Source organism: Arachis ipaensis, chromosome B09 (assembly GCF_000816755.2).
Source record: "Arachis ipaensis cultivar K30076 chromosome B09, Araip1.1, whole genome shotgun sequence".
Classification (NCBI taxonomy): domain Eukaryota; kingdom Viridiplantae; phylum Streptophyta; class Magnoliopsida; order Fabales; family Fabaceae; genus Arachis; species Arachis ipaensis.
The window spans coordinates 2,442,813-2,450,841 of NC_029793.2; the positions used below are offsets into that span (position 1 = coordinate 2,442,813).

At 32.2% G+C, this 8,029-nt stretch overlaps 1 protein-coding gene across 4 annotated transcripts in view; it reads left to right on the forward strand.

The window, feature by feature from the left end:
* LOC107618578 (multicystatin) overlaps nucleotides 1-8,029 on the forward strand; it is a 26,566-nt gene that overhangs the window by 2,345 nt on the left and 16,192 nt on the right. The window contains exon 5 of one of the 4 annotated variants that reach the window (XM_016320687.2): nucleotides 847-942. The exons of the other annotated variants lie outside the window; for them this stretch is intronic. The gene's annotated coding sequence lies outside the window, so the exon portion shown is untranslated. Of the gene's footprint in view, nucleotides 1-846; nucleotides 943-8,029 lie in introns of those variants that run through there. 4 annotated transcript variants of the gene reach the window in all.

An 8,029-nucleotide genomic window follows, 5' to 3' on the forward strand; every position in this document is an offset into this window, starting at 1 on the left:
ACAACATCCCCCTTTGAAGCAAAACCCTAGCCTTAGGTTCTTTGCCGCCGCCGCCCCCAGGTTTTTGGCGCCTCCGCTTCTTCCTCTTCTCCCTGTCCAGAACCCAGGTAGCTCGGCACATCGTCCTCATCCTCCCTGGCTTCCGCTTCTGGTTACTGTCTCTTCCTTTTAATTTTGCTCTGGTTACTGGCTCTGTTTAATTTCTAAATGCTCGGTTCTTTTTCTCTTAATTTCTGAAAATTTTGTTCAAAATTTCATTTTAATGTTTTGTGATTTTTTGTAATTGCTGGTTGCTGGCTCGGTTTTGTAATTCTGCTCTGGTTATTGGCTCTATTTCATAATGTACCAATGTTAGTGCAATTGCTGTTTTGTAATTGATGGTTGTTGGTTGCTGGCTCTGTTTTGTAATTTTACTCTGGTTACTGGCTCTATTTCAAAATGTACCAATGTTAGTATAATTGCTGTTTTGTAATTGATGGTTGCTGGTTGTTGGCTCTGTTTTGTAATTTTGCTCTGATTACTGGCTTTGTTTCATAATTTACCAATGTTAGTGTAATTACTGTTTTGTAATTCATGGTTGCTGGTTGCTGGCTCTGTTTTGTAATTTTGCTCTGGTTACTGGCTCTGTTTCATAATGTGCCAATGTTAGTGTAATTACTGTTTTGTAATTGCTGGTTAATGGTTAATCTTTGGTGAAAGGTTTAGTGTGATTAGTACTGAATGGCGAATGCTTATTGTTGAGTTCAGTTATGGTCTTGTTGATAATTATTTGATTTTTCACTGTGCTGCTGCTGTTTTTAATTTCGTGAATGATTTATGCTGCATCTCTTGATTTTTCTACTCAAGACACAAGAGGGTGGAAATAAAGGTGAAGATGATCCGACCGAAGCAAATTTGCAACAAGTTCTTGTGAATTTTGATGATTGATAAATCTTTATGTTAGCATTTAATATTTAGATTTTTTTTTGTATTTTAATAAGATCATATGGATTTGGTTGATGATATTTTATGTAATTTTTTAAAATTTGAAAATATTTTAAGATTTATATTAGATTATAATTATATTTTAGGATGTTTATTTATAATTTATTTATTATTTTATTCTGAAACAGTTTTTCCGGTTGAACCATCGATTTGACATTAATATACATACAAAAAATTAAAAAATAACTGAAAATATAAATTTTATTTTTCTTGGGACTAATAATTCTGCATGCAGAATTGCAGATTATACCTTTTTTCTTAACTATTAAATTTAAACCTAATGCTGAAATCGAACATAGAAACAGATTTTTCTCACTAATTTGGTTTAACATATAAAGTGTAAATGTGTCTTATAATATTTTATATAATTTTAACATTCGAATTCAAGAACAATAAAAAAGAAATAAAGATTTAAAACAAAAATAGAACATACAGAAAATAAAATTGCATATTGTATCTGGTACACTACAGTAATTAAATAATATAGTTTCTAAAAAAAAAATCAAAATAAAACACTATTAAAGGAGCGAAAAAGAGAATAATCATTTAACTCGGATAAAATATAAAAATAAACCAAATCATAAAAAAATTACACAATTAGTCCAAACCTAAAAAAGTTACATAGATTTCTCTAATTTACGTTTTAAGTAAATCGAACGAGTCTAATTCAATTTAGCAACTCTCGTACTAAATTGAATCAGCCTAACTCAAATTACTAAAAAAACATGCAAATCAAAATTGACTGAGTCGATTTATGCTTGTATAGAACATATCCTAATAAATCGAATCACTATATATAATTCGATGTATGCTAAGCTATTATTTTGAGAATTATATCATATTTTTTTACAAAGAATTAACCTTAGGATACCCTATTAATTACACTATAGTATTTATATACAAAATTATCTATTAATATTCAATAGACAATATAGTTAGAATATTAGCAAATAAGATATAACTTAAATGACATAGTCTCTCCATAGTACTCCTGTTATAATTAATTGTTATTAATATTAAACAAATAAAAAAAATTATCTAAGCAACTATTAATATAAAAATTTTGATTTTTTTAATTTAATATTTTTTATTTGTACTTTTTATTTTTAATTTTCAACCAAATTCTAAAAACTGAAAAATATGTAAAATCCAAAAATAAAAGATACAAACCGAATGCAATATATGGAATAAAAGTAGGGTAAAAATGCGAGGCTTACCTTCCCATACCCACCATCCCCCAATCTATCTCCAAAAATTCTTTACGACATAATACTCTTCCAACCCGTCCCCCAACCGGCTTGGTAACACGCCCACGTCCAACAATCAAAACCACATGTCTCACCCTAATCTTATGTAAATCAGATGGATGGACTAACATATATGTCATTCTACACGATAACAAAATAAAAATCAGCCATCTAAAATAATAAGAATAAAATAATAAGAATATTTTGTACAATAAAAAAATAATAATTAGGGTCTAAATTTTCGAATTCAGGTGTTACCATTTACCATCACATCAGCAACTATGGGCTGATTTACAGCTCTTCCCACATATCTTTTGGAGCCACTGGTTTAAGGGTTTCAAACTTAAACATGGGCTGTATATATAAATATAAAGAGTACGTATAAGATTATATAACATGTGAAAAGAAAAAAAATAATAAAACATGTAAAAAATATCAAATTAATACCTCTTGCTAATTGAGTTAGGTTGCCATCTTCCTACAAATAAGCATTTCTCCTCAATCATTCTCACGTACCCACTTTTTTTTTTTTGGACATGGTGAGTACCGGAAAACCCGGCCACACCAAAGAGGAACCAAACCCAATACCCACCAAAACCCACTCTCACGTACCCACTTTAAAACCATATAACTTGAAGCTCCATCACAATCTTTAAGATCCAATCCAGTAACTCCTAGATGCTCCAGACATTTTGGATCATTTCTCAGTCATTCAACTTCTTGATCAGTCAAATAGTTATTAATTAAATCTTGTGGTGAAATAATTATGTTTTCACCACCAGATTTTTGTAGTGCATTATAACACATCTCTAAAACACCCGCAACTGTTATAGTCTGTTCTAAACTATCAAGCTGTAATGTTGATAGTTCGATAAACTAGAAGGACAGAGAGGGAAAAAAATAAGTTCTTCTCATTTTAAAAAGAATGAAAAATTTCTTAAAGAATATTCGTTGAGTTATTACATCTTATGTACTATGTACTCTTTATGTACTCTCACTAAAAAAATTACAACAAGTAAACCTACATCTACTATTGATAAAAAAAATCTAGATAACATCCAGCAATAACCTAGTTTTTTTTTTAAAAAATATTTAGATTAATATTATTTCACTGTCTTTACAGGTGATCTAATAAATATACACTTTTTATTCATATTAAAATAGGTAAAAAATCACAGAAGTTGAAAAATAATCTAATTATTTTAATTAGTTAATTAATTCTAATTAACAAATTTTTATATACTCTAATAATATTGACTAGTTAATTAATTCTAATTATTTTGACTAATTAATTAATTTTTATTACTATTATATTGATCTCCCTTCATTTTGAATCTATCCTCAATTCTAAAAATATAAAAATATGTGTATAATGAACTAATATGTTATAGGTAATTTAGGGTGATTAACAACAATAACAAAAATATTAATTCTGTTTTTATCAAAAAGCTGAAAACTTCTAATTATAATTTTTATTCCTATTGTAAAACTAAAATTAAGAAAATAGTAGTTCTTTATCAGTTTTCACGTTATAATTAAGTATAAGATTTTACCATATTCACACTGATTTCTGGTCCTATTTCAAAAGTCTCCTAGTCAATGTCCTGTCACAAAAGTAAAAGTGTTGAAAAAAAAAATAAAAATTCTATAGAATAAATTTTTAAAATTTTAAATATAGGATAATTTTAGTTGTTTTTTTTTTCTCTTTTGTGAGATTTAAATCTAACTTTTTGGGAGTGTATTCTTGTACCTTTGTGCCTCTACCCTAATTAAATTTTGAGGTCAATTTTGAGTGAGAAAATATAGCCACCAAGGTGAGAGATAAGAGGGAAAACAGAATTTCCATTTTTATGCAAAGCAGTAAATTTCAAATGACAGTTTCTCATTCATTCACCGTTGGACCGGCTTAAAATTTGAACTACATGTTCTTCTCATCTTGTTCTTCGTTCTGTTCAGTGGAGATGTTGATTGGAGGTTTTCAGTGGGAGAAATTGGCTTCGCAAGAGAGAAAATAGGTTTCTCATTTTTACACAGAGCAGCAATATTTGAACAGCAGTTTCTCATTATTTTACCGTTGGATCGATGTGGAATTCGGACTTCAGATTCTTCTCATTTTTTTCTTCATTCTGAACGGTGGAGATTTCAATTGGTAGTCTACAGAGAGAGAAATAGGCTTCGAACAACAGTTCTATTTTTGGGTATTTTTCATCTTCTTCCTTCTCATTTGTAAATTTTGGTGCTTTGATGATTTGGCTGGTTATATACACGTTTTTGTGCTTTGTTTGAGACTCTCTTGTACCTTATTTGATTATAGTGAAGCTATTTCATTGGTTTGGACGACTCGTGATTTTTACCTCTCACATTGAGGGAGTTTTCCACGTTAAAATCTCGGTGTGTTCTTGTTATTACTTTACTTACTATATTTGCTTGTTCATAATTGCTGCCATATTGTATTGTAAGTGCTTCCATATTATTCTTGTATTGGATATTTGTATTGTTTTCGTTGCTAGGCTCTTTCATACTGGCATTAGAGCTTGTTGATATTTTTCTAGGCTTGTGATTCTGTGAACAATGGAAGCTAATACTAATACTAGTAGGATAATTACTCTTAATAGTCCTAATTATGATTTGTGGAAGTCAAAGATGGAAGATTTACTTTATGTCAAGAATTTTCATCAACCAGTTTTTGGTATAGAGAAGCCTAATAATAAATCTGATGACGATTGGACTTTGTTGCATAGACAAGTTTGTAGATATATTAGGCAGTAGATTGCCGATAATGTGTTGAACCATATTATTGGAGAGACACATGCTTGGACCCTTTGGATTAAACTTGATTAGTTATATGCTCGAAAAACTGGAAATAACAAGATGTTTTTGATCAAGCAGTTGTTGGCTTTGAAGTATACAGATGGGACATCAATGACAGATCACTTGAATAACTTCCAAAGAATTATGAATCAGTTATCTTCCATGGGTATTAAGTTTGATGAAGAGGTTCAAGGATTGTTATGTCTTGGCTCTTTACTAGACTCGTAGAAAATTCTCAGAATGTCATTGTCCAATTCTGCTCCTGATGGTGTAATCTCTATGGATCTTGCCAAGAGCAGTATTTTGAATAAAGAAATGAGAAGAAAGTCATAAGGTACATCGACTACACATTCAGATGTTCTTGTTTCTAAGTCTAGGAAAAAGTCGAGGTCCTAAAAGTAGAGATCAAAGCAGAAGCAAGTCTCGAGTAAAGTATAAAAATATTAAGTGTCATCATTGTGGTCAAAAGAGACATGTGAAGAAATTTTGTTGGCAGCTAAAGAAGGAGAAAGTCTAGGCAAGTAAAGACAAGAGCACAAATAAAGATGATGGTAGCAACGAAGACAAGGTTAATGTAACTCATGATGATTTTCTTCTTGTTGAGGAGTTTGAATTTGTTAACCTTATTGATAATAGCACTAGTTGGGTGATTGATAGTGGTGTTTCTATTCATGTTACATCTAGGAGGGATCTGTTTACATCTTATACTCCTGGTGATTTTGTTGATATGAAAATGGCTCATCAAGATGTTGTAAAATGTGCCGGTGTTGAACAAGTTTGCTTAAAAACATCCAACTGTACCAAGTTGACTTTGAAGAGTGTGAAGTATGTTCCAGATATTCGGTTGAACTTACTTTCTGTTGGTAAGTTCTGTGATGAAGACTTGGATAGCTCATTCTCTCGTGATAGTTGGAAGCTCATCAAGGGTTCCATGGTTGTTGCTAGAGGTACACGATATTCTACTCTTTATTTAACTCCAACAAAGATTGTGAAAGATGTTATTAATGCTGCTGAGTTTGTTGATGGAATTGATTTATGGCATAAGAAATTATGTCATATTAGTGAGAAAGTCATGAATATGTTATCCAACGGGAATCTTTTATCTGGTTGCAAGGTTGCTTTGCAAAAGTGCAACCATTGCTTTGCTGGAAAATAAAACAAGGTTTCTTTCAAGAGCTATCCACCTTCAAGGAAGCCGGAGATACTTGACTTCGTGCATTCTGATGTATGTGGGCCAATGAAGACAAGAAAACTTGGAAGGTCTATCTATTTTGTAATCTTTATTGATGATCATTCTAGAAAATTATGGTTTTACACTTTGAAGACCAAAGATCAAGTTTTGAATGTGTTCAAGCAATTTCAAGCTTCTGTTGAAAGAGAAACTGGAAAGAAATTGAAATGCATTCGTACTGATAATGGTGGAAGCTTGATGTATGCTATGGTGTGTACTAGACCATACATTTCTCATGCGGTTGGTACTGTGAGTCGTTTTCTCTCTATTCCAAGTAAAGAACATTGGAATACTGTTAAATGGATTATGAGATATCTGAAAGGTACAACTAACTTGAGTTTGAGTTTTGGTGGTGAGAAACCTTTGCTTGTTGACTTTACTGATGCAGACATGGTAGGAGATATTGATTTTCGAAAGTCTACTTCAGGTTATTTGGTCAAGTTTGCAGGAGGAGCTATTTCATGGCAGTAAAGGTTACAGAAGTGTGTTGTACTTTCTACCATAGAGGCAGAGTTTGTTGCAGCAACTGAAGCATATAAAGAGTTGTTGTGGATGAAGAATTTTCTTGTAGCACTTGGTTTCAAGCAAGACCGTTATGTATTGTTGTGTGATAGTAAAAGTGCTATTCATCTTGCCAAGAATTCTACTTGTCATGCAAGATCTAAACATATTGATGTTAGGTATCACTGGATATGGGATGTGTTAGACTCCAAGTTGTTGGAACTTGAGAAAGTTTACACTGATGACAATGGTGCTGATATGATGACAAAAGCATTGTCAAGAGATAAGCTTGAAACATGTTGTTTGATCGTCGGAATGGCGAGGGCCTCCACCTAGTCGAGAAGGGGGAGATTTGTTGGGTTTTTTTTCTCTCCTTTGTGAGGCCCAAACCCAAATTTTTGGGGGTGTATTCTTGCACCCTTGTGTCTCTATCCTAATCATATTTTGGGGTCAATATTGAGTGAGAGAGTATAGCCACCAAAATAAGAGAGAAGAGGGAAAACAGAATTCCCATTTTTATGCAAAGTAGTAAATTTCAAATGGCAGTTTCGCATTCATTCACCGATGGATCGGCATGAAATTTGAACTGCATGTTTCTCTCATTTTGTTCTTCATTCTGGTCGGTGGAGATGTTGATTAAAGGTTTGCAGTGGGAGAAATTAGCTTCGCAAGAGAGAAAATAGGTTTCCCATTTTTACACAGAGCAGCAATATTTGAACAGAAGTTTCTCATTATTTCACCATTGGATCGACGTGAAATTTAGACTGCAGATTCTTCTCATTTTTTTCTTCATTCTGAACGGTAAAGATTTAATTAGTGAGCTGCAGAGGGAGAAATAGGCTTTGAATAGCAGCTCTATTTTTCGGTATTTTTCATCTTCTTGCTTCTCATTTGTAAGCTTTGGTGCTTTGATGATTTGGCTGGTTATATGCACGTTTTTGTGCTTTGTTTGAGACTCTCTTGCACTTCATTTGATTATAGTGGAGCTATTTCATTGGTCTGGATGACTTGTGATTTTTACCTCTTACATTGAGGGGGTTTTCCTTGTTAAAATCTCGGTGTGTTCTTATTATTGCTTTAGTTGCTATATTTTCTTATTCATAGTTGCTGCCATATTGTGTTGTGAGTGCTTTCATATTGTTCTTGTGTTGGATATTTATATTGTTTCCGCTGCTAGGTATAACACCGTACCACACAAAGCTTTACGCTTAAGTCGTAAAACAGAGGTGGTGTGGTATTACGACCTCTAAAATAA